General features: G+C 40.9%; 1 protein-coding gene across 3 annotated transcripts in view; it reads left to right on the top strand.

The window, feature by feature from the left end:
• Positions 1-24,124, top strand: part of fhit (fragile histidine triad diadenosine triphosphatase) — a 313,492-nt gene that overhangs the window by 16,639 nt on the left and 272,729 nt on the right. For all 3 annotated transcript variants that reach the window (XM_021569594.3, XM_021569595.3, XM_090205953.1), the window contains exon 3: positions 1,505-1,591. The gene's annotated coding sequence lies outside the window, so the exon portion shown is untranslated. The remainder of the gene's footprint in view (positions 1-1,504; positions 1,592-24,124) is intronic.

Raw genomic sequence — 24,124 nt, 5'->3', positions numbered from 1 at the left:
AATCGAATGGGCAACCATCATTCCCGCAGAATTACAGTTTTTTAGGTTTTCTGGGATGGCAGCGCTCTAGAGATTTTGCCCCAATTGAAGTGACTTGCGGAAAAAGGTATTTATCTGGCTCTCCTGTTAACTCGAGAAGTGATCTAACATGATTCATGTTCTACCGCTCTCCCTCCCATCCTCTCTCCTAAACCTTGTTTTCTCCCTGGATGTCCGCCTTCCGTCACTTTTAATCAACCCTTTTAATTACCGTCACTATCAGTTGCCCTGCGCCTCATTGTCACCTCTGGGACATTCTGCCTGCGAAGGTAAAGCAAGGGGAAACTCCTAAGGGAGTCAGGGGCCTGTGCTTGGGTAATAGCAGGCCTTTGCCAGTCCGTCAGCTGTATTGCCAGCTCCCATCTCTCCCTGCCCGCCGGGCAGCTCCAGAGATGTCGTGATAAATTGATGTTCGCTTCAGCTCAACTGTGCACTCTTAAGTAGAGGAGAGACTGAGTGTATTTGGGCTTCTGTTCAATCAACACTTCCCCAATAGAATGAATCTTTTACAAGAAAAAACAAAGTTCAAGCTTGAGCCGTCTCTTTCATTAAAAATGTACGCCGAGTTGAGAGACAGAAAGAGAAATAGGGTCCAGGCTTCCAGGAAAAGGTTACACCATCTAACTAGTTTACAATGAATTTTGTGCATCAATTACATGTCTTTTACTCACAGGTCTTTATTATCTTTGTTTCTTTCCATCCCCTCTCATCAGTGTTCCAGGTCGATATGAGCTATTGTTCTTGTCTCTTATTACGTCTAACTACCCCCTGCCTAGTCATTAACCTTGAAATATCACTGTTTGTTTAACATGTTATCTTTGCATTCCTACACGTCCTTTCCAACATGCTTAGCTTTTTATCCAATGCCCTTATGCTTTGATCTGTCATAGAACCTCAACACAATACATTCATCTTGATGCAATTTGAATTATAGAAGCACTTAAGGTAGCTGAGACTAAATGTTTAATCTGCCCCACTGCTGAACCAAATCCAATGTTAATTGTTTATGGCATTCATTCGGCATACCACTTGAACATTATGACATGAGATGTCAAAAAATAGCTATACGTTACAGTTTTTTGTTTAAAATTGTCATAATGGCAACGTTTCAATTTACTTTGAAACATTGAACATTAAAACTTTATTTAGAGGTATTGCAATCAATGTCAGACACCTTAAGATACATTGACAGCAAAGCATACATTCATGAACCCAAGTCCTATATACCTTATTGAAAATAAGCATTATTATAACAGCATTATTGGTCCATACAGACCAACAATCTCTGTTTTTTTTCTCACATACTGCAGATCTGAATATAGATACTGTATCCCATTCCATGGCCAATGTGTTTACTTTCAGGCATCTTTGAGTTACTGTTTTGAGTGACAGAGGAGTATCATTAGACCTAGGCTGTCTGCAATGAAACTCATCATCTTGTAATCTTCTCCTCCTTGTGTTCCAGCCTCCATCTGTCCTTCTATCACTCCTTCCATCCCTCCCTTCTCTAATTACCAGACCCTGGGACCGTGAGAAGCAAGCGAGGTTGAAGGTAAGTGTATTTATTGCTTCTCTTTGACAATAAAGTTGGCCTGGATCATTGATTTTCCTCCCCTGCCTTTTTTTCAAGGGATGTAAGCATGTTGATTACAGATAAAGCCAACAGCAACATTTGTGTTGCTACTGTTGTCTTGTTTTCATGTTGCTCACTGTATGTAGAGAACACTGGGCTAGATAAGTTCAGCCAAGAGGTTGTTTGCTCTGCTCAATGTGTCTTTGGTCATCCTCTCTGCCTCAGCTGCCTCCTACGTAGAGTTACACAGCACTTACACAGGAGGGAGAATAATGCTTTATTTTTCTTTATTGAATCACAATCACATAAAATCACATTTTAACAAAAAAAAAAAGTTTCAGTTTGCTTTGAATTACTTTTAGTTGCTGATGTGCATGCTGGTGACAGTGCTGCTTTGCAAAGCCCTGTATCTTAATAGCAGGCTCTAATAGAACATGCTCTCTCTCCCCTCACAGGAAAAAGGGGAGAAATGTTGATGCATATCTGATGTTGGGGATAACAGGGAATGGGAAGTTATTAATGAATAGTGTCATAGGGTGGGTGCTATAGCATGTTAAATCACCATCTGAATGGCATGTATTGGTGGTGCTATATGCCACTCTCTGTGGCCTGTGCTAACTACTGCACAGCTGGTCTTCAATCCCCTGCCTGTCCAGAGGGAGCCATTTCTTAAACTAGCTCTGGTGGATCCAAGCCTAGCTGTGGCGCTGGGGTAGGCCCAGTTAACAGATGTTTGATTTGGACATCTGCCCCTTGCAGCAGTGTATCTTAACCTCCCTCAATGTTTTATTTGCCTAGGCCTGCAAATGAGCACATCTGGCTGTAAGGCTGTTACCCTCAGGACTAAACTACAGATTAAAATGTACTACTTAGTCCATGAGAAACTTTAAGCAAATCGACCATTGTCATTAATGTAGTCAGAGTTATGTGCACAAGATTAGGTCTTGTAGGTTGTGTTTTGCACAGCAGAACTGATTAAAAATGGGCAAAAATAGCCTGTTTTACTAATCACTGATTGCTGTGGTACATTTGGAGGGCTCTCGAAATGTTTACTGCAAGGGCCCTAACTGGGGTAATTATCACTCATTTAGTGCATTTTGAAATCATAATTGGCATAATAATTTTCATGCAGGAATGCCTTTCTGGGAAACATTTAACCATCACTGTAATATTTAGGGGTTTTATAGCCATGAATGACGCTTGCCCAGATTGAAAACCATCACTGCTTGATTCATATAGGCTGCAGTTTATTATTATTATTATTATTATTAGCAGAATGTGCAGCTTGGGTTAACATAGAGATTTTGATTAAGATATGTTTGCCTATACTGTATGTGTTGGAATGTCTGTAGAAATCTCTTGCCTTTCTCCCATTTAGGAGCTCAAATAATCTTAAAGTGTCATACCTCATACTGACATTTTCTTTACCCAGGGACCACCAATGCTGCCTGACTAATTTTGATTAGTATATAGTACATCCCCATTTGGAGAGCTGTGCTCTGTCTATTGACGTAAACTTGCATTGAGAAAGATTACATTGTCCAAAGCTATTATTTACCAATGCAATACATATCAGAGACTAAGGCAAGGATTTGTTATTATACCTCTGTTAGCGTCAGAATGTTAACTGATTATTGGTTGTGTGTGTGTTTTGCATCTGTGTTTCCCTGTGTGTGTTGACTGGAATGGACTGCTCCGACCTTTATTATTGAGATGATGGGGATAATCATTTTCCCTCTGCTATGTCTGGGTAATTGCTCATGCCTGGGTGATGGGCCGGACTAATGCAACACCCACATCTGGGAATCGAGGGGGACTTTTACCCACTTGAATAACCTCTTAGACGGCAGCCTGAGTGCACCACAGTTCTGTTTGATCGCTCCAACAGGTCATGTTGACACAACCTGCCATTTATTTATTCCTGGATTGTACTTCAAGTATATGTTTAAGAGCATGTCATGTCATCTCAGTAATAGTAGTAGATGTCCCAAAATCTAAATTAAATGTGTTATTTTTTGTAATTTAGGTAAGGATGAATTGCTCTAACGTAATGCTGCATGGAAACAGGATTCCAAGGCTCATCTATAGATCTACTCAGGCCCCAAGTACAATCTGTAATGAGAGCACTAGACATTCAACACCACTGAGAAATGGCAGCATTCCATGAATGCACCATGTTGGGTGGTTTTGATGTGGCAGAAAGTGTGTTTCGAGGTACTGTAGTACAATGGCCGTAACAGGCATTTGAGAATATGATCAGATTCAAAATCACTTTCCGTTGTGTCATTTATCACTATAGCTTTTTGGAGTGGTAATAGATCATCTATAGACATTATTCCGTGTCATGATACATTCAGGAAAGAGATGAAGAATATCCTTGGGGACAGTCAATGGCTCGTTTTGCTTCACTCAGATGTTATTATTTCAAAGTTAGCTTGGACTCTTAAGATTAGAATGCTTGGCAGCTTTATGGCAGGTAATTCCACACTTATTTCAAATGGATCTCTGAAGGCTTCACTTTTATCTATTTCTTTTCTCCATTAAACCTCCCTTATAATACATTGAAAGCATATCCAAGTCATTATGTAAAACATGAGTATGTCTTAAAGTGTAGTTATTAAAATCACCACTTTTAAGTAAAAGGAGATTAAACTTGGTTCTGATGTCAAATAGGTGGTTTATGCATTAACGGCTGCAGCACTTAAATCACAACTAAAAGCTTTCTCCAACTCCAGCAGAAATTCAGATTTTCTATAGAACTGTCCATCGCCTAGTGAAAACAACATTTTTAACACTCTTCCAGCACATGAAATTAGAGCCGGGGGATTTAGTTTAGGTAGAGGATTTTACCAAAGAGGTTTCAGTATTTGCAGATGAGTGAACGGATAATACTGTATGTACTCAGCAATTTTGTTTTAAACTAAACCGTGTGTAACTAGTAGGCTTTTACACGTGAAGTTCAGGGACGCAGACTTTACTTTCAGAGAACACCCATCTGTTCAAAAACAAGCCTACAAGTAGACTCTTTCTGTCATGTACTGTAACCGAGGACACCATCAGATTTCTCTGCTTTCCCACTGTGAGTACAGTTACAGTAATGTCCCTGTTCTCTGCCCAAAATACAATTATTTGTATTGGGAATAATTGTATTGAGAATGTCCAATCCGTGGCCTTTATTTTATTAACTCTATGTCAATAATCCAACAGACAGAGAGGAGGGGATGGGACATTACAGGATAATATGGCCTTGACACAGCCTTCTCACATACACACAAGTCATCTGGAGTGACTCACCAATACTCCAGGAAGAGGAATGTCTGACATGCAACATGAAAGCCAAGTGATACTTTATAAACACAATAACCAACCATTGTTTGCCAGATCTGGGAAATATCAATTATTTTCAGTCAGTTCCCCTAAGCACTATTACTGTGAGCAGAAGGGGTCTGGGAAAAGCACTGTACATAGACAGATTGGTTTTAGAGATAATTGTGTCTGCTGTGAAAGGATGGTGGCTGGTTTTAAGAGTGCCTTGCATTTGGAAAACACTGATTATCACACGAGGGGAAGAGTTTTCAGAGTGTGATGACATTAGAATGGATGGCTATTCCTGTTCAAGGAAATTAGATGACTGTCAGTAGCTTCCCTGGTGCGTTTCTACCTCAGCTTCATATGGGGCCTTCTGGAGAGCTGAATGGGGTCTGAATATCATTACATAGAAAAAGCTCACGCCGTTTCTGCATTGTATTTTTTAAGGCATTTGATCTGAGGCAAACTTCAACATGACATTTCATATGTCTTACGTGCATGCATATTTTTGCGGATGTGTCACTTTGAAATCTTGCTTGGTTCCACATCATTGACAACATACCTGTATAATTAGTAGTGAAGGCATCAAAACTATTAAATAACACATATGGAATCATGTAGTATCCCAAAAAAGTAGCCGCCTTTTGCCTTGATGACAGCTTTCCACACTCCTGGCATTCTCTCAACCAGCTTCATGAGGAATGCTTTTCCAACATTCTTGAAAGAGTTCCCACTTATGCTGAGCACTTGTTGGCAGCTTTTCCTTCACTCTGCGGTCAAACTCAAACCGAACCATCTCAATTGTGTTGAGGTTAGGTGATTGTGGAGGCCAGTCATCTGATGCAGCACCCCGTCACTCTCCTTCTTGGTCAATTAGCCCCTACATAGCCTGGAGGTGTGTTTTGGGTCATTTTCCTGTTGAAAAACAAATGATAGTCCCACTAAGCGCGAACCAGATGGGATGGCGTATCACTGCAGAATGCTGTGGTAGCCATGCTGGTTAAGTGTGCCTTGAATTCTAAATAAATCACCTACAGTGTCACCAGCAATGCACCATCACACCACCTCCTCCATGCTTCAAGGTGTGGAACCACACATGCAGAGATCATCCGTTCACCTACTCTGCGCCACAAATCTCAAATTTGGACTCATCAGACCAAGGAACAGATTTCCACCAGTCTAATGTCCATGACTTGTGTTTCTAGCCCAAGCAAGTCTCTTCTTATTATTGATGTCCTTTAGTAGTGGTTTCTTTGCAATAATTCGACCATGAAGGCCTGATTCACTCAGTCTCCTCTGAACAGTCGATGTTGAGATGTGTGACTTGAACTCTGTGAAGCATTTATTTGTCTGCAATCTGAGGCGCAGTTAACTCTAATGAATTTACCCTCTACAGCAGAGGTAACTCTGGGTCTTCCTTTCCTGTGGTGGTCCTCATGAGAGCCAGTTTCATCATAGCACTTGATGGTTTTTGCGACTGCACTTGAAGAATCTTTCAAAGTTCTGGAAATCTTTCCGGATTGACTAATTAACTTTTAACAAGGCACACCTGTTAATTGAAATGCATTCCAAGTGTCTACCTCATGAAGCTGGTTGAGAGAATACCAAGGGTGTGCAAAGCTGTCATCAAGGCAATGGGTGGCTACTTTGAAGAATCTCAAATATATTTTGATTTGTTTAGCACTTTTTTGGTTACTACATGATTCCATATGTGTTATTTCATAGTTTTGATGTCTTCACTATTTACTCCGGAGGTGCTGACCTCGACAACCACTGTTATTATTATTATTTGACCCTGCTGGTCATCTATGAACATTTGAATATCTTGGCCATTGTCACACCCTGACCTTAGAGAGCCTTTTTATTTCTCTATTTGGTTCGGTGGGGTGTGATGTGGGTGGGCATTCTAGTTTTTCTATTTCCTTGTTGGCCGGGTATGGTTCCTAATCAGAGGCAGCTGTCTCGTTGTCTCTGATTGGGGATCATACTTAGGCAGCCTTTTTTCCACCTTTAGTTTGTGGGATCTTTTTTGTGTGTAGTTGCTTTCTGCACTGCATGTAACTTTACGTTAGTTGTTGTATTTTGTTGTTTTTTCGGTGTCATTTAAATAAAAGTAAAATGTACGCCTACCACGCTGCACCTTGCTCCAATCCATCTCTAAATGATCGTGACAGCCATGTTCTGTTATAATCTCTACCCGGCACAGCCAGAAGGGGACTGGCCACCCCTCATAGCCTGGTTCCTCTCTAGGTTTCTTCCTAGGTTCTGGCCTTTTCTAGGGAGTTTTTCCTAGCCACCGTGCTTCTACACCTGCATTGCTTGCTGTTTGGGGTTTTAGTCTGGGTTTCTGTACAGCACTTTGAGATATCAGCTGATATAAGAAGGGCTTTATAAATACATTTGGTTTGATTCACTATTATTCTACAATGTAGAAAATTGTAAAAATAAAGAAAAACCCTTGAATGAGTAGGTGTGTCCAAACTTTTGACTGGTACTGTATGTATGTATGTGAATTCGGCCCTCGGGCCGCCAGTTGGGGTACCCTGCACTAGTGTATAATGTGTTCATTTGTGTGAAACAAACGGAAATACATAAGACACTTGAGAATTCTGTTTATCTTTTTATGATCATAAAAATGTTCTTGCTAAGTGCATCGCACATGCTATGCATGCATGGTTCATTTATAAGGCTGTGCCTCATCAATAAAGGTAGTTGTCCCCCTCCCCCTCCCCCCATCTCCTTTTGTTGCTGGACTCTAGCGTGTTGGCTCATAAACAGAGGGAAGTATCCTCTCTTGACCACAGCTTAAGTGAAATCACTGTCTTCCCTTTCATGAGCGGCCACATTGTTTTCTGCTTTGCCTTTGATGCGGGTGCTCTTTGTGGAGGATGCAAGCGCAGCCCCACCTGTAGAGCTGTCCAGATAAATGGCAAGAGCCAGGAGTGGGCGTGCGTCCTCTCGCCATCTGCGTGTTATCGGTGAGGACACCCCTCTGCTGCGGGGCATTGTCAGTACCATCTCCCTCAAGGAGCTGAGCCAGGCAGACTCCACTGAGCCTCAGGTGCTATTCACACTACTACCAAATATTTTTGTAAGTAAACCAAGATAAACCACAGCCTGTTGTTTCAAATGGGAACAGATTAGTCATAGTGCGCAGAACAAGCAAGTAGGTGGCCAGAGCCAGTCCCGAGCTAGGGAGATCCTATTTGCACATTCTAGCAAACATTTGCATATTTCCGTTAGGGAACGCCTACTCTGAAGTGCGCGTGGGCAATAACTAAATTCGCCTTTGCACTCCTTCCAAACAATGCATTTTTTTTTTTTTTTACTTTGGCAAAGGCTAAAGTCTGCAAAACTAGTCCACTCTGTTCATAACAGATTCTAGTTTTGTGAACAGAACTTTGAGATCAAATGTTTCATTGAGGAGAAAATTTGCAGAATGTCAGCCAAAATCCATCTCGTTCCATCTTCCCCACTGTCGGCCACTGGGCTACTGTGTTTTGTATTCGGAGGGGATGTAGGCCTATAAACAACATATGGATGGATCACTCACTGTGAGAAGTAGTCTGCACATGATTTGCAGTTAAACAAAGAGAGCATTGTGCATCATTCCATGTCAGCTCATTAGAAGATGGTATGAAACCATACAATCCTATACGCCACAATTTTGATGTGAGTTTTATATTCATTCACTTTTTCTTTCTCAGTGGCATAGATGGTTTTAGATGTGTAGAATTGTGATAACTGTAACTCAGTTAAAGAGTTGTTCTGGGTGTGTTTTATTGTTCCACTATTGTTATTTGTAGGAGAGGACTATGCAAAGGATAATCAACGAGATGCGTTCTATGGAAAATAATGAACAGATGGAAGCTGTGTTCCACATTGTGCTAGCGGAGTGAAACTCATTTTCCAGAGAACGCAGAGAGCCACGAGTTGAATATCCCTTTTATACAGTGGCTATAATTTAACACATGTGCCACTAGAAATGTGTTCATTGGCAGGTAGAAATTTCTTCAACATCCACTGAAGTAGCTAGCAAGTTTACTAATTAGCTATAATAGTTGCCTTGGTAACTAAACAAACAGACTTGCTAGTTAGCTAAGCAAACTGTTTTGGGCGGAGAGTTGTGTGGTGTTTTGGGAGAGAAGTGAGTTTTTTCCCCTGGATTACATTTGCTCTGCTGCTCATATTTTCTCTATAAACACAGGGCAGCCAACTTTTGAAAGCTTTGAGTGAGGATTTGCTACGTGAATTTCATTGCCCCCTAGCACAACACCTAGACGGGGTAAAATTGGACTACTTTAAAGCTAATTTCCTGCAATTCTACGTATCTTTACATGGCTTAGGCCTATGACCAGGATGGGCATTTTTTAAAGAAAAAAACACAGGTCAGGTGTATTCAGGATGCTTTGAACATTAAATAAACACTCAAAATTCGACAACTTTGTTACTTTGCGATTTTGGGGAATTAATTTTAAAGTATGCAAAAATCTTTAAAACATTTTTTTAGGTGGTTTAACACTTTATTCAGACAGTAATGAAGTGAGATGGAGATGCCGGCAAATGCTAGAAACAGTGGGAGGGTTGGAAGCAGGGATTGATCCCTGTTCTCAGGTGGAAAGTTCTGGAAAGTGCTTTGCACAGGAAATATTAATAGTTGATGGCAGCGGGTCACCAAATCATAGATTTCAATCTCCTTGTCCATAGACTGATTTCAAGGTAAGGACACAACATTTTGTATTTATTAATTTGGGTGAACTATCTCTTTTAAAATAGGTCTGGAAGAAATTCCTGCTTGCTCTCCAGGAGGGTTGGCCACCCCTGGTCTATGTTTACCAAGTGCTGGGTGTTTGAAAATGTTCTTGTTATAACAATTAATTTCTGAAAATCACCAAATCTTCAAGAAAAATCGAATGGACCAATATTCCGGTGGTTTATGCCTACTAGTTATAGATCCTTGACATAGTCTTACTCTACAAAGACAAAATATGATGCGTGTAGTAGTTGTCTAGCATGTGCACAATACTAAAATGTCCAAAATTATGTTTGATTCCTGGAGCATTTAATATCCAACACTTATGTGTATGACATATTCAAAACTGTCCACGAAGGCCTGCAAAAATACATAGCCTCATATAATTAATTTTCAACAACACAAGTAGGCATATGAGATTTCAAATATGTGATTACACTGGCAAAATTGGGAAGAAATGGAATAATAAGTGTGGGGAATAACATTTGTGTTCTTGCTGACAAGCACATTAATTACCATATATTTTAGCCCATTAAGAATGAGAATTGTTCCACTGATCAGACTAAATAAAGTAAATAGATAACAGCTCCAGAAGACAAGATTACATACATCTGCCCCTACACCCTAACCAAATAAATGTTATATTTATTGTATAGAATCAGACTTTGTATAGAATCAAACTTACATTTTTGGGTTCACAATCTATTTGACTAAATCATTTTCATAGTTATAAATCAGCTCACTTTACCAAACTTCCCCGATAAAACATACTATAGGTCTTTCTGCTGCCGTTTCTTTGTCACAACCTTAATGCCAATCACCAAACGAGTGGACTAATGCAAGTGTGGATTAAAGGACATTCTGTCAAAGGGCTGCATTCTGCAATAGTGACAGGAGTAAAAACTACCACATTTTGTTGACATTGTACATAAAACAGCCCTACCATGCTACTCTGTTTACAGTTTTATAAACTCCACAGCGAACGTTCTCGCTCTGCATTCAGCTCCGCTCTTATCTTGAGGGGTGTTTCTTTAAAACATGCATTCAATCCCATTGATCCCTTACATAACTAGACCAATCATATGCTTCAATGTGCCGCAGTTCACAGTGCAGGACAATGATAAAGGTTTTGCTCGTGACGTTAAATTGCAAGCGCAAATGCTCCGATTCCAAAACGATTTGGAGCACAGTTGAAAAGTTGGACGAATTTGAAAAATAAAAACAGTAATTTTCAATGTGGTGTGCCGTGAGAGCGGGAGAAGAGGTCAAATGCATGTGTCTCACGGACAATGCGTGAGAGTTGGCAGCTCTGTAAACAATGGCTCTATTTACTTTTGTTATTACCCTAATATTACCCTATGATAGGAAGGCACTGTGTCCCGGCGCTCAGACTGACTCCGACAGTTGAGCTTGAGGTGAGGAAGACTGTTTCAGGTCTACCAGAGTTAGTCGTATAATTTAACAATATAATGCTTATCTTTATAAAAATATTAAAATTAACGAATTAACCACCTTCTGTATGTTTTTATCTGTATAGCAGACGCAGTATCCATCTGACATAAAGAAATGCATGTCAGTGTTGCAGCATGCCACTGGCATATCTCTGGGGTTATGCCTAAGCTCCTCTTCCCATACATAGGCTATATATACAGTGCACTCAGAAAGTATTAAGACCCCTTTACCTATTCCACATTTTGTTTGATTACAGTCTTATTCTAAAATGGATGAAATCAAACGTCAATCGACACACAATACTCAATAATGACAAAGCGAAAACAGGTTTTTAGAAATGTTTGCAAACGTATTAAAAATTAAAAACAGATACCTTATTTACAGAAGTATTCAGACCCTATGCTATGTGACTCAGAATTGAGCTCAGGTGCATCCTGTTTCCATGGATCATCCTTGAGATGGACTCCAATCAAGTTGTAGAAACATCTGTTGTAAATTCAATTGATTGGACATGATAGCAGCAGGTAAAAGGCTGTCTCTATAAGCCATGAGGTTGAAGGAATTGTCCGTAGAGCTCTGAGACAGGATTGTGTCTAGGTACAGATCTGAGGAAGGGTACCAAAACAATTCTGCAGCATTCAAGACTGTTGGAAAAGCATTCCAGGTGAAGCTGGTTAAGAGAATGCCAAGAGTCTACAAAGCTACCATCAAGGCAAAGGGTGGCTACTTTGAAGAATCTAAAATCTAAAAAAATACATCTGTTACAAAACACCAAAAAGTTGAATGACATTCGGAGATTGTCAAGCCAAGCCTTCGATACTGGGTAAGCCTACAACGTAGGGAGGGATGTGTTTTCTGTTTGTCGAGATTGACATAGTCTATTTATTGTGGTGTTGAAAACACAAACATGATATTGAAGTGCACAAAGTCAGTATGCTTTGTTTATTGGCTGTGCGGTACATTGCACTGAAACCTGTTGGTGGAAATTGTGTTGCATATATTTTGTGTAGTTATACAAATATGGCATCAAATTGTTGAAATTAGATTCCCCCCTAGCTGATCATTGTCTTTAGCCAGCTCGTCTGTGGAGGTCAGTGAACCCTCAACCTTCTGGCCCGTAGCCCTGCGTAGCATCGACTGGGCCACAAAAGCATGCTGAAGTGGCAAAGTCTATATCCACGTTTTTAAACACAGTGACGCTACAGTCATTGTTATTTATCGTGGTAAACATTATTTTGAGTTCATCTGAGGGGGAGGGTGTTAAATACATTTTACAGTATAAGGTGAGGTTCATGTGAAAATATTTGTAACTTTGGAAAGAGGAGTACATTTTGTTTTTATGACACCTCGAGTTGGACCAGCCCCTCCAGCCCAGTAAATGTTGATCTGTCCCTAAGAATTAATTATAGCCATTGAATTCTACCGTGCTGATATACCGTGTGATATAGGGAAATAATGTACGCTCTAGAATGCCCTTCAAGGCAATTAGAAATGAGTATTCAACAATGCCATGGTATAATTCTACATTGAGTTCTAGCATCAAATGTCAAGGCTGTCAGTGTTGTCCTTCCTCTTTTGCTAGTCAGGGCCTTAAGGTATGAAGATGAGAAGCACAGTTGGCAGAGGAGCGCAGTTGTAGCTGTCAGACTGACTGCGGTTAAAATAGGACTGGCTTTATGAATACTAAACAACAGCTTTCAGCAGATAACTATACAATGTGTTCCTTGCTCAGCACTAGAGCTCCTCGTTACAGAACAGACGAGGACGTGGCTGTTGTTTCAATGCAACACATTTCAGCAGGGCCTTTTACCATTGTAACTTCCACTCTACAGAATATGTCACTTTTCCTTTAAGGAATACAAGTATTGTTATAAGTTGCACTTAAACAATGTTTAGGCATTAACTGGATGGACTAAAGACATACAGACCCAGTTCTAGTGTTGATGGGTTGAGACAATCCCTCACTATTCTCAAATGTACTGTAGTTATGTTTGGTTGGACTCTTTGTGCACTTGGAACTTCTGTGTTACATTACACGTGTTTTAATTAAACAGTGATGTTTTCCTATGTGAAATAATGGAGTGCACATCTTTACATTTCAGGCCGTATCTGCTAGTCTCTCTTGCACTGTGTGACTCCCATCCACTTTTTTTTTTTATTTGCTGAACAAATTTGCTTTAAAACTCTGCATTAATGGTCAAATATGGATCCTTTCAGTCTAATATCCAAACTGCTCCTCCCATTAGGGTGAATGGGTAATTATATAAATTGTACAGAGTGGTCCGCTCCACAGATGCAGCTCAGGTCAAATCAATAGGCTTTGTCTGATGGTAATGTGTGCCTTTAGTAACATGACTCAGCCAATGGATTGATTACCACTCAATGTGTATCAGCCTATGGACTGCAGTCAGACAGAATCTTGTTATATTCGGAATGCGCTTTCCCCTACAATTTACACTACAGTAATGTCTGGACAACAATGTAAGCAATGTTATTTTATTAGAAAAAAAGTAACATTCCAGACTTAGTAACTTGAGAGAGAAGGAAAGCAGCGGTGATAGTTGAGCACCACCTTGTCCTCTTCTCAACGGGAAAGGACACAGAGGGCAGACGGGAATGTTCCCCAGGGTCTCCTCCCACAGAGTAGTGGGTTTCACAGGCACACAGTCAAGGCGCTGGGCCTCTCACTTGTAATAGGTTGCATCTATATAATGGATTGCATTTATATAGCCCTTTTCACATGGTCTCAAAGCGCTTTATAGTATATTGTGAGTGGAAAAGTGGCCTCACCAACAATGTGTAACACTCACCCTTAGACCCACGGTGGTTTCCTGCCCTTTCCTCAGATGGAGACTGACATGATTCTCTTAGTGGGAATTCTGATAATAGAAACTCAGATAGAGATAATCACAGAAATTAACATTCAAACATTAAGCTTCCCTTTTGCCTTAGATTGATTTCAGTGCACTGTTTACATTAGACTAAGCATTTCAAATAGGATTCTAAAACACTTAGTTGTCTAGTCCTATAGGGGGAAAGGTGTGATTGACCAGTTGACTTGATCACCACAACAAACCTGTGGAGGACAAGTTCAACATTTATTGCAGACAGGTCGCTAATAAGGTGTAGTTGTGGCTCCGTTGAGGCCCAGTTCCCTACGGCATCACTGTATCACCACACTACACTGTTTTATTACGGTCTGTACAGGCCAGGCTTCACACATTTCATACCACCTCTTCACACACAAAGGAAATGGATCTGAAGAATGCATCACCTTTATGGTTACGTTTTGCTTTCTCTATTTGTAAGACAATGGTTTCATTCTTCATAGAGAAAAAAGTACTGTGATCAAATTACTATTGTGTATAACGTAAACAACCGTATGTTATGGCAGAGGGTGAAGGTTTCCATGCCCCCCCATCAAAACACCCCCGGGCCTTTTAGCAGCATACAGACAGGTCTTATTGAACTGATTTGGTTTATGTCTTTAGTTTCCCTACAGTTCTAACAACCACTGAACTGTTATCCTTCTGATTTTGTGACTTTATTCACATTTTCATGCTTTTCATTCTCAATAAATTCATTATGTGATATTGTCTACAAACAATAATAATGGTTGAGCCATAGAATAGAAGCTCTCTATGAAATCATTGATACGTTCAGTGTTTGTCAAACCAGGGTCCTGGGCATCAATGTTATCCATGAAAGGCTCTGTGTTATCTGAGGCTGTTGTGGTGTAAATGTCATTTTGTTCTAATACTCCATCAAGGTTTTGTCAGCCTTTGTGATAGCAGACCCTTGTACAGGAGGTGACAGTGTAAAGGCAGGTGAATGTGCCTGAGGGTGTATCGTGGTTAAATAGGTGCCAGTGGGCCATCCACAGGGAGGGGTGATGTACTATAAGCTGTCAGTGACATTTTAAAAGCCCCTATACATACACACACACACACACACACAGCATCTCATTACAAAGATGGGTCTGTGTGTTGGACTTGGAGGTGTCTGGGTGAAAGTATTTTGTCTTAGTCTGTCCGCGACAGCTGGACTGTCTGCCTCTGCAAAGTCAGGGAGGGAGCTATACTGAACAAAAATATAAACGCAACATGCAACAATTTCAAAGATTTTACTGAGTTACAGTTCATATAAGGAAATCAGTCAATTCAAATAAATTCATTCGGCCCTAATCAATGGATTTCACACGACTGGGAATACAGAATTGCATCTCTTGGTAACAGATATCTTGAAAAAAAGGTAGGGATCAGAAAACCAGTCCGTATCTGGTGAGACCACCATTCGCATCATACAGCATAGCACATCTCCTTCGCATAGAGTTTATCAGGCTGTTGACTGTGGCCTGTGGAATCTCGTCCGACTCCTCTTCAATGGCTGTGCGAAGTTGCTGGATATTGGAGGGAACTGGAACACATAGTCGTACACGTCGATCCAGAGCATCCCAAACATGCTCAATGGGTGACATGATACAGGCCATTGAAGAACTGGGACATTTCAGGTTTACAGATCCTTGCGACATGGGGCTGTGCATTATCATGCTGAAACATGAGGTGATGGCGGCGGATGAATGGCACACCAATCGGCATCAGGATCTCGTTAAGTTATCTCTGTTCATTTAAATTGCCATTGTGTTCATTGTCTGTAGCTTATGCCTGTCCCTACCATAACCCCATGGGGCACTCTGTTCACAACGTTGACATCAGCAAACCGCTCGCCCACACGATGCCATACACATGGTCTGCGGTTGTGAGGCCGGTTGGACGTACTGACAAATTCTCAAAAACGACGTAGGATGTGGTTTATGGTAGAGAAATTAACATTCAATTCTCTGGCAAGCGCTCTGGTGGACATTCCTACAGTCAGCATGCCAATTGCACTCTCCCTCAAAACTTGACATCTGTGGCATTGTGTTGTGTGACAAAACTGCACATTTTAGAGTGGCCTTTTATTGTCCCCAGCACAAGGTACACCTGTGTTATGATCATGATGTTTAATCAGCTTATTAATGTGCCACACCTGTCGAGTGGATGGATTATCTTGGCAAAGGAGAAATGCTCACTAACAGGGATGTAAACAAATTTGTGCACAAAATCTGAGAGAAATAACCGTTCTGTGTATGGAACATTTCTGTGATATTTTATTTAAACTCATGAAACATTAGACCAAGACTTTACATGTTGGGTTTACATTTTATTTCAATGTAGAAAAAGCAAACACTGAAGAAACATGGTTAGCTTAACACTTTCTGTTAGGCACCCTTTTTGTGAGTTTATAAAGCATTGTAGCTAGGTATATTAATATAGAGTAGTTGTTTGTGTAGTAAACCATGCTTTCGGAAAGTATTCCAACCCCCCCCCCCCTTATTTTAAAATTATTTTAAAATTGATTAAATTAAAAAATATTCCTCATCCAACAACACACAATACCCCATAATGACAAAGCGAAAACAGGTTTTAAACAGAAATACCTTATTAACATAAGTATTCAGACCCTTTGTTATGAGACTCGAAATTGATATCAGGTGCATCCTGTTTCCATTGATCATCCTTGAAATGTTTCTACAACGGGATTGGAGTTTACCTGTAGTAAATTAAATTGATTGGACATGATTTGGATAGGCACACACCTGTTTATACAGTTGGAGTCATTAAAACTAGTTTTTCAACCACTCCACAAATTTCTTGTTAGCAAACTATAGTTTTGGCAAGTCGGTTAGAACATGTACTTTGCATGACACAAGTAATTTTTCCAACAATTGTTTACAGACAGATTATTTCACTTATAATTCACTGTATACAATTCCAGTGGGTCAGAAGCTTGGAAAATTCAATTTGAGTCAATTGGAGGTGTACCTGTGGATGTATTTCAAGGCATACCTTCAAACTCAATGCCTCTTTGCTTGACATCATGGGAAAATCAAAAGAAATCAGCCAAGACCTCAGAAAAAAAATTGTAGACCTCCACAAATCTGGTTCATGCGTGGGAGCAATTTCCAAAAGCCTGAAGGTACCACGTTCATCTGTACAAACAATAGTACCTAAGTATAAACACCATGGGAGCACACAGCCACCATACTGCTCAGGAAGGAGAGGCATTCTGTCTCCTAGAGATGAACATACTTTGGTGGGAAAAGTGCAAATCAATCCCAGAACAGCAGCAAAGGACCTTGTGAAGATGCTGGAGGAAACAGGTACAAAAATATCTATATCCACAGTAAAAATGAGTCCTATATCGACATAACCCGAAAGTCCGCTCAGCGAGGAATAAGCCATTGCTCCAAAACCGCCATGAAAAAGCCAGACTACGGTTTGCAACTGCACATGGGGACAAAGATCATACTTTTTGGAGAAATGTTCTCTGGTCTGATGAAACAAAAATAGAACTGTTTGGCCATAATGACCATGATTATGTTTGGAGGAAAAAGGGGGTAGGCTTGCAAGCCTAGGAACACCATCCCAACCGTGATGCATGGGGGTTGCAGCATCATGTTGTGGGGGTGCTTTGCTGCAGGAGGGACTAGCGCACTTCACAAAATAGATGGCATCATGAGGGAGGAAAATTATGTGGATATATTGAAGCAACATCTCAAGACATCAGGAAGTAAAAGCCTGGTCGCAAATGGGTCTTCCAAATGGACAATGATCCAAAGTATATTTCCAAAGTTGTGGCAAAATGGCTTAAGGACAACAAAGTTAAAGTATTGAAGTGGCCATCACAAAGCCCTGACCTCAATCCCATAGAAAATGTGTGGGCGGAACTGAAAAAGCGTGTGCGAGCAAGGAGGCCTACAAACCTGACTCAGTTTCACCAGCTCTGTCAGGAGGAATGGGCCAAAATTCACCCAACTTATTGTGGGAAGCTTGTGGAAGTCTACCCAATATGTTTGACCCAAGTTAAACTATTTAAAGGCAATGCTACCAAATACTAATGGAGTGCATGTAAACTTCTGTTCCTTTTGGGAATGTGATGAAAGACATAAAAGTTTAAATAAATCAATTTCACATTCTTAAAATAAAGTGGTGATCCTAACTGAGCAAAGACGGGGAATGTTTACTAGGGTTAAATGTCAGGAAATGTGAAAAACTAATTTTAAATATTTTTGGCTAAGGATTTGTATGTAAACCTCCGATTTCAACTGTATAGGTCCCACAGTTGACAGTGCATGTCAGAGCAACACCCAATTATCCGTAGAGCTCCGAGGCAGGATTATGTAAAGGGTACCAAAAAATATATGCAGCATTGAAGGTCCAAAAGAACATAGTGGCCGCCATCATTCTTAAATGGAATGGAAGAAGTTTGGAACCACCAAGACTCTTCCTAGAGCTGGCCGCCTGGCAAAACTGAGCAATTGGGGTAGAAGGGCCTGGGTCAATCTGACAGAGCTCCAGAGTTCCTCTGTGGAGATGGGAGAATCTTCCAGAAGGACAACCATCTCTGCTGCACTCCACCAATAGGCCTTTATAGTACAGTGGCCAGACGGAAACCACTCCTCAGTAAAAGGCACATGAAAGCCTGCTTGGAGTTTCCAAAAGGCACCTAAAGGACTCGCAGACCATGAGAAACAAGATTCTCTGGTCTGTTGAAACCAAGATTGAGGTTTTCGGCCTGAATGCCAAGCGCCACATCTGGAGGAAACCTGGCATCATCCCTATGCATGGTGGTGGCAGCATCATTGCTGTGGGGATGTTTTTCAGTATCAGGGACTGGGACTCTAATCAGGATCGAGGGAAAGATGAACGGAGCAGTACAGAGAGATCATTGATGAAAACCTGCTACAGAGCACTCAGGACCTCCCCTTCCAACAGGACAACGACCCTAAGCACACAGCCAAGACGACGTAGGAGTGGCTTCGGGACAAGTCTCTGAATGTCCTAGCCAGAGCTAGGACTTGAACCCGATCGAACATCTCTGGAGAGAGCTGAAAATAGATGTGCATCGGTTCTCCCCATTCAACCTGACAAAGCTTGAGAGGTTCTGCAGATAAGAATGGGAGAATCTCCCCAAATACAGGTGTGCCAAACTTGTAGCGTCATTCCAAAGAAGGCTTGAGGCTGTAATCGTTGCCAAAGGTGCTTCAGCAAAGTGATATATCAGTATTGTTTTATTTTTATTATTTTGCAAAAATGTCTAAAAACCTGTTTTTGATTTGTCGTTATGGGTTATTGTGTGTAGATTGATGAGGAGGGGAAAACAGTTTAATCCATTTTACAACATAACAAAATGTGGAAAAAGTCAAGGGGTCTGAATGCTTTCCGAATTCACTGTATAAATCTTCTTCGGGATAGGGGGCAGCATTTTCTTTTTGGGATAAATAGCATGCCCAATTTCAACTTCCTGCTACTCATCCCCAGAATATAAGATATGCATATTATTAGTATATTTGGATAGAAAACACTCTGAAGTTTCTAAAACTGTTTGAATCATGTCTGTGAGTATAACAGAACTGATGTAGCAGGCAAAACCCCAAGGGTTTTCAGATTTTTTTTGAGGTCACTGTCTATTCAATGAGTTTTCACCGAGAAACTAGATTTCTAAGGGACTTGTTTGCAGTTCCTACCGCTTCCACTGGATGTCACCAGTCTTTAGAAATTGGTTGTGGTTATTCCTTTGTGTAATGAAGAAGTACGGCCATCTTGAATGAGAGTCATTTGAAGTGTACTTTTTGAGAGAGGCGCATGACTCAAAGTAGCGTCAGTTTGTTGTCTTCCTGTATTGAACACAGATAGTCCCGTCTTCAATTTGATCGATTATTAACGTTTAAGAATACCTAAAGTTGTATTACAAAAGTAGTTTAAAATGTTTTGGCAAAGTTTACAGATAACTTTTGAGATATTTTGTAGTGACGTTGCGCAAATTGGAAGCTGCGTTTTTCTGGATCAAATGCGCCAAATAAATGGACATTTTGGATATATCGACGGAATTAATCGAACAAAAGGACCATTTGTGATGTTTATGGGACATATTGGAGTGCCAACAAAAGAAGCTTGTCAAAGGTAAGACATGATTTATATTTTATTTCTGCGTTTTGTGTTGCGCCTGCAGGGTAGAAATATTCTACTCTCTTTGTTTACTGTTGTGCTATCATCAGGTAAAGCCTTTTTGAAATCTGACATATCAGCTATATTCACAACGAGTGTAGCTTTAATTTGGTATCTTACATGTGTGATTTAATGAAAGTTTGATTTTTATAGTATTTTTTTTTACATTTGGCGCTCTGCATTTCCCTGGCTATTGGTCAAGTGGGACGCGACTGTCCCGCCTATCCTAGAGAGGATAAGGAACCATTATATACTATAAATGCTTGTAGCATGTTTTTATAGTTCACCGTGAGGTGATAGGCAGTAGTCCTATGATAGGCTCTGCAAGCGTGTTAGTGCATTATAAACAAGAGGCTCATAGAACGGTTACTGGAATATGCTTTTTATTTGATTAACTTTTTATGCTCTCAAACATACAAGTTCATTGATTCACTACTGAGGGTCATGACAAAACCAATACAGGAACATGTGTATTGTATCTGTGTCTGTTCCCTTTAGGGTGTCAATATGGTATTTCATACACGTCAGATCGACAGGCTCGTATTAATCTAGACTCTACTTCCACATTCCTATTTCATATAATCCTTTCAGGCATATAGTTGGACTGAAAGTAGCCCTATGGGTAATGCCACAACAAAATTATGTGGTTAGTTTTCTAAAGGTATGAATAGGCTTTTATTGTGCAACATAATGCTCTCTTGCCTAGTATATCAGAGAACAGGACAAGTATCATAGATTGAATGTGAGCATGTTCACCAAGGTCACTGTGTCCATAAAAAGGTTGTTTCAGAGATGCAATCTGCAGCAAACAACATGCATAGGTTGGTTAGTGACCCGTTTAATTGTCTAATGCTCAGGCTTCATAAACCATGTCTGTCAAGCCTCTTGTTTACTGTCTGACTAGCAATGACATTTCATCTATTTTAACCAGGTCAATTTCGATACTTTTAGTATTAAGAAGGTATGTGTTAGCGACAGCAGCACCATGTTCTATGAACAGAAATTCTGTTTGTATTGCGTTTGCATGTATAGCATTCAAGACACAATAAACCATGGATGAAATACACTTTGCATGCATTATAAACAGGGGCGCAACTTTGGTTGGTTTTAGAAGTGGGGGGACAAAAAGTTTTGTATATATATTTTTTTAAATCTAATTGGATAAATACTCCAAACAGCCTACTCGACCGCTCGGAGGCGTCCGCATGGTCATAAATCACACTATTGCCTCATTTGGTATCACATTCCAATGATAAAACTAGGGGGGACAAAAATTCAATTTCAGAATGTGGGGAGGGACATGTCAGCCCTGTCCCCAGTGAAAGTTGCACCCGTGATTATAAATACAGGTAGATACCAACACTTTTTAAATTAACTATTAAATGTTGGACTAAGCAGGCCGTCCTTTGCTTTGTGAGTTTCCCTGCCCATCAGTATTTAGGCTATTCATAGCCCTAATCAGCCAAATGGATGTGGAGTGGCTCTCTGGCTACCTGGATAATGACCTGTAATGCACTGTACAACTCATCTATTTAGTCACCCTGCCTCACACACACCAACTAGATGTATCTGAATCCAGCTGAATACATGCCACTGTTTTACATTCCCCATTGTGTGCATTATCAAGGTTTGCAAGAAAATGAAAAGCATATAAATATAAACAGATTAAAATAAATGGATGAACATGAAGTAAACCCGATGAAGGCGTTGACATTTTTAAAAGGGAATGTATTTATTTAACCGTTTCAACATCTCTCAGACCTATGATTACTTCAGGGAAAGATGGGTGATGCATGGTCAATTTATTAGAACAAGTCCATGGAGAGAGCTCTGTTCTGTGTTTTTGGGGTCCATACCAGACTGGGCCAGCAGAGGGAAGAGCTCAGCTCAGGGTTGATTGACGTGTCTCTCATCTCCCTGTCACTGCAGCTTCTCTCACACACAGTCACTCCACACTGTCACTCAGCCCAGCTTACTTCCAGCCATAGCTCATGTGTGAGTGAGTCACGCTTATACAAACACACTTCCGTTGGTATACATGCATGCCTTTTGAGTCACCACACATTCTGTGTGTCTGAACAGGCTCTTGGACTATGAGTAAAATGTTATAGTCGTCTTGTAACATTCATACTGGCACATTCCTGTCTGTAACATTGGATTTTCCTTCACTTTCAAAGCCCCATTATCCAGGCGAACTATACATCTCTGGATCATTAGAATGTTAGTTTTGTTATTACTCTTTAAAACTTTTGCACAGGATTTTTGATGCTCAATGGAAACATAGTTTTGGATACACCTACTCATTCCAGGGTGTTTCTTTATTTTTTGTATTTTCTACATTTGTAGAATAATAGTGAAGACATCAAAACTATGAAATAACACATATTGAATCATGTAGTAACCAAAAAAGTGTTAATCGAATCAAAATATATTTTATATTGGAGATTATTCCAATTAGCCACCCTTTGCCTTGATGACAGCTTTGCACACTCTTTGCATTCTCTCAACCAGCTTCATGAGGTCACCTGAAATGCTTTTCCAACAGTCTTGAAGTAGTTCCCACCTATGCTGATCACTTGTTGGCTGCTTTTCCTTCACTCCCCGGTCCAACTCATCCCAAACCATCTCAATTGGGTTGAGGTTGGGTGATTGTGGAGGCCAGGTCATCTAATGCAGCACTCCATCCCTCTCCTTCTTGGTCAAATAGAACTTACACAGCCTGGAGGTGTGTTTTGTGTCATTGTCCTGTTGAAAACAAATGGGATGATGTATCCCTGCAGAATACTGGGGTAGCCATGCTCGTTAAGTGTGCCTTGAATTCTAAATAAATCACAAAAGGTGTGTCAAGTTTTGACTGGTACTGTGTGTGTGTGTGTGTGTGTGTGTGTGTGTGTGTATATATATGTATATATATGTATGTATGTATGTATGTATGTATGTATGTATGTATGTATGTATGTATGTATGTATGTATGTATGTATGTATGTATGTATGTATGTATGTATGTATGTATGTATGTATGTATGTATGTATGTATGTCACAACTTCCGGTGAAGTTTGTCCCTCTCCTTGTTCGGGAGGGGTTTGGCTGTCGATCCTCTTTTCATTTTCCATTGGTTTTGTCTTTGGTTTGGTTCCAATTCCATCAATTACATGTTGTGCATGTAACCCTCTGTTTCTCCTCATGTCCTTGTTGGTGACTGTTCTTTGTAAGTGTTTGTGCACGTTTGTCCTGGCGTGCGTAGGGTTATGTACCCATGTTGTTATTGTTATGTTTCCTGGTGTTTTTGTTGTTTTGTTTAATAAACTGCGCCGTTGGAAACACAGTTTTCTCTCCTGCATCTGACTTCTCTGCCTCAGGTACGCACCACTACAGAATCACCGACCAAACTATGGAGTCAGCAGGAGCAGGTACCCTGGTTATAGGGGTGGAGGAGCGCTGCCCCAGGAGTACGACGGAGAGGCTATAAACTGCCAGGGGTTCCTGCTTCAACTGGAGATATACCTGGCCACCGTTCACCTGGTTCCATCGGGTCATGGGATGGTGTCTGCCCTCGTCTCGTGCCTCACTGGGAAAGCCCTGGAGTGGGGCAATGCTGTGTGGAGAGAGGGAGATGCGGCGTTGGACCAGTTTGAGGAGTCCACGCCGTTTCTGGGCAGTCTTCGACCTGAGGCAGGAGACGAGGAGCATCCATAGGGATGGAGCGACAGGGCCCTGATCGACCATTACCGCTGCAGTCTGCTAGAGGACGTCCGTCGGGAGTTAGCCTGCAGAGACACCACCCTCACGTTCGACCAGCTGGTGGACTTGTCCATCCGGCTGGACAACCTGCTGGCGACCCACGGACGTTCTGATTGGGGTCTGGTGGTTCCATCCTCCCGCACCTCCTGTCCGATAGCCATGGAGCTGGGAGGGGCGGTGCGCAGGGAGACCGGAGCGGGTTCCA

The sequence above is a fragment of the Oncorhynchus mykiss genome, chromosome 17 (genome assembly GCF_057628025.1).
Source record: "Oncorhynchus mykiss isolate SJ-2025 chromosome 17, ASM5762802v1, whole genome shotgun sequence".
In the NCBI taxonomy this organism is placed as follows: Eukaryota; Metazoa; Chordata; class Actinopteri; order Salmoniformes; family Salmonidae; genus Oncorhynchus; species Oncorhynchus mykiss.
This window is presented reverse-complemented; position numbering and strand designations above follow the sequence as displayed.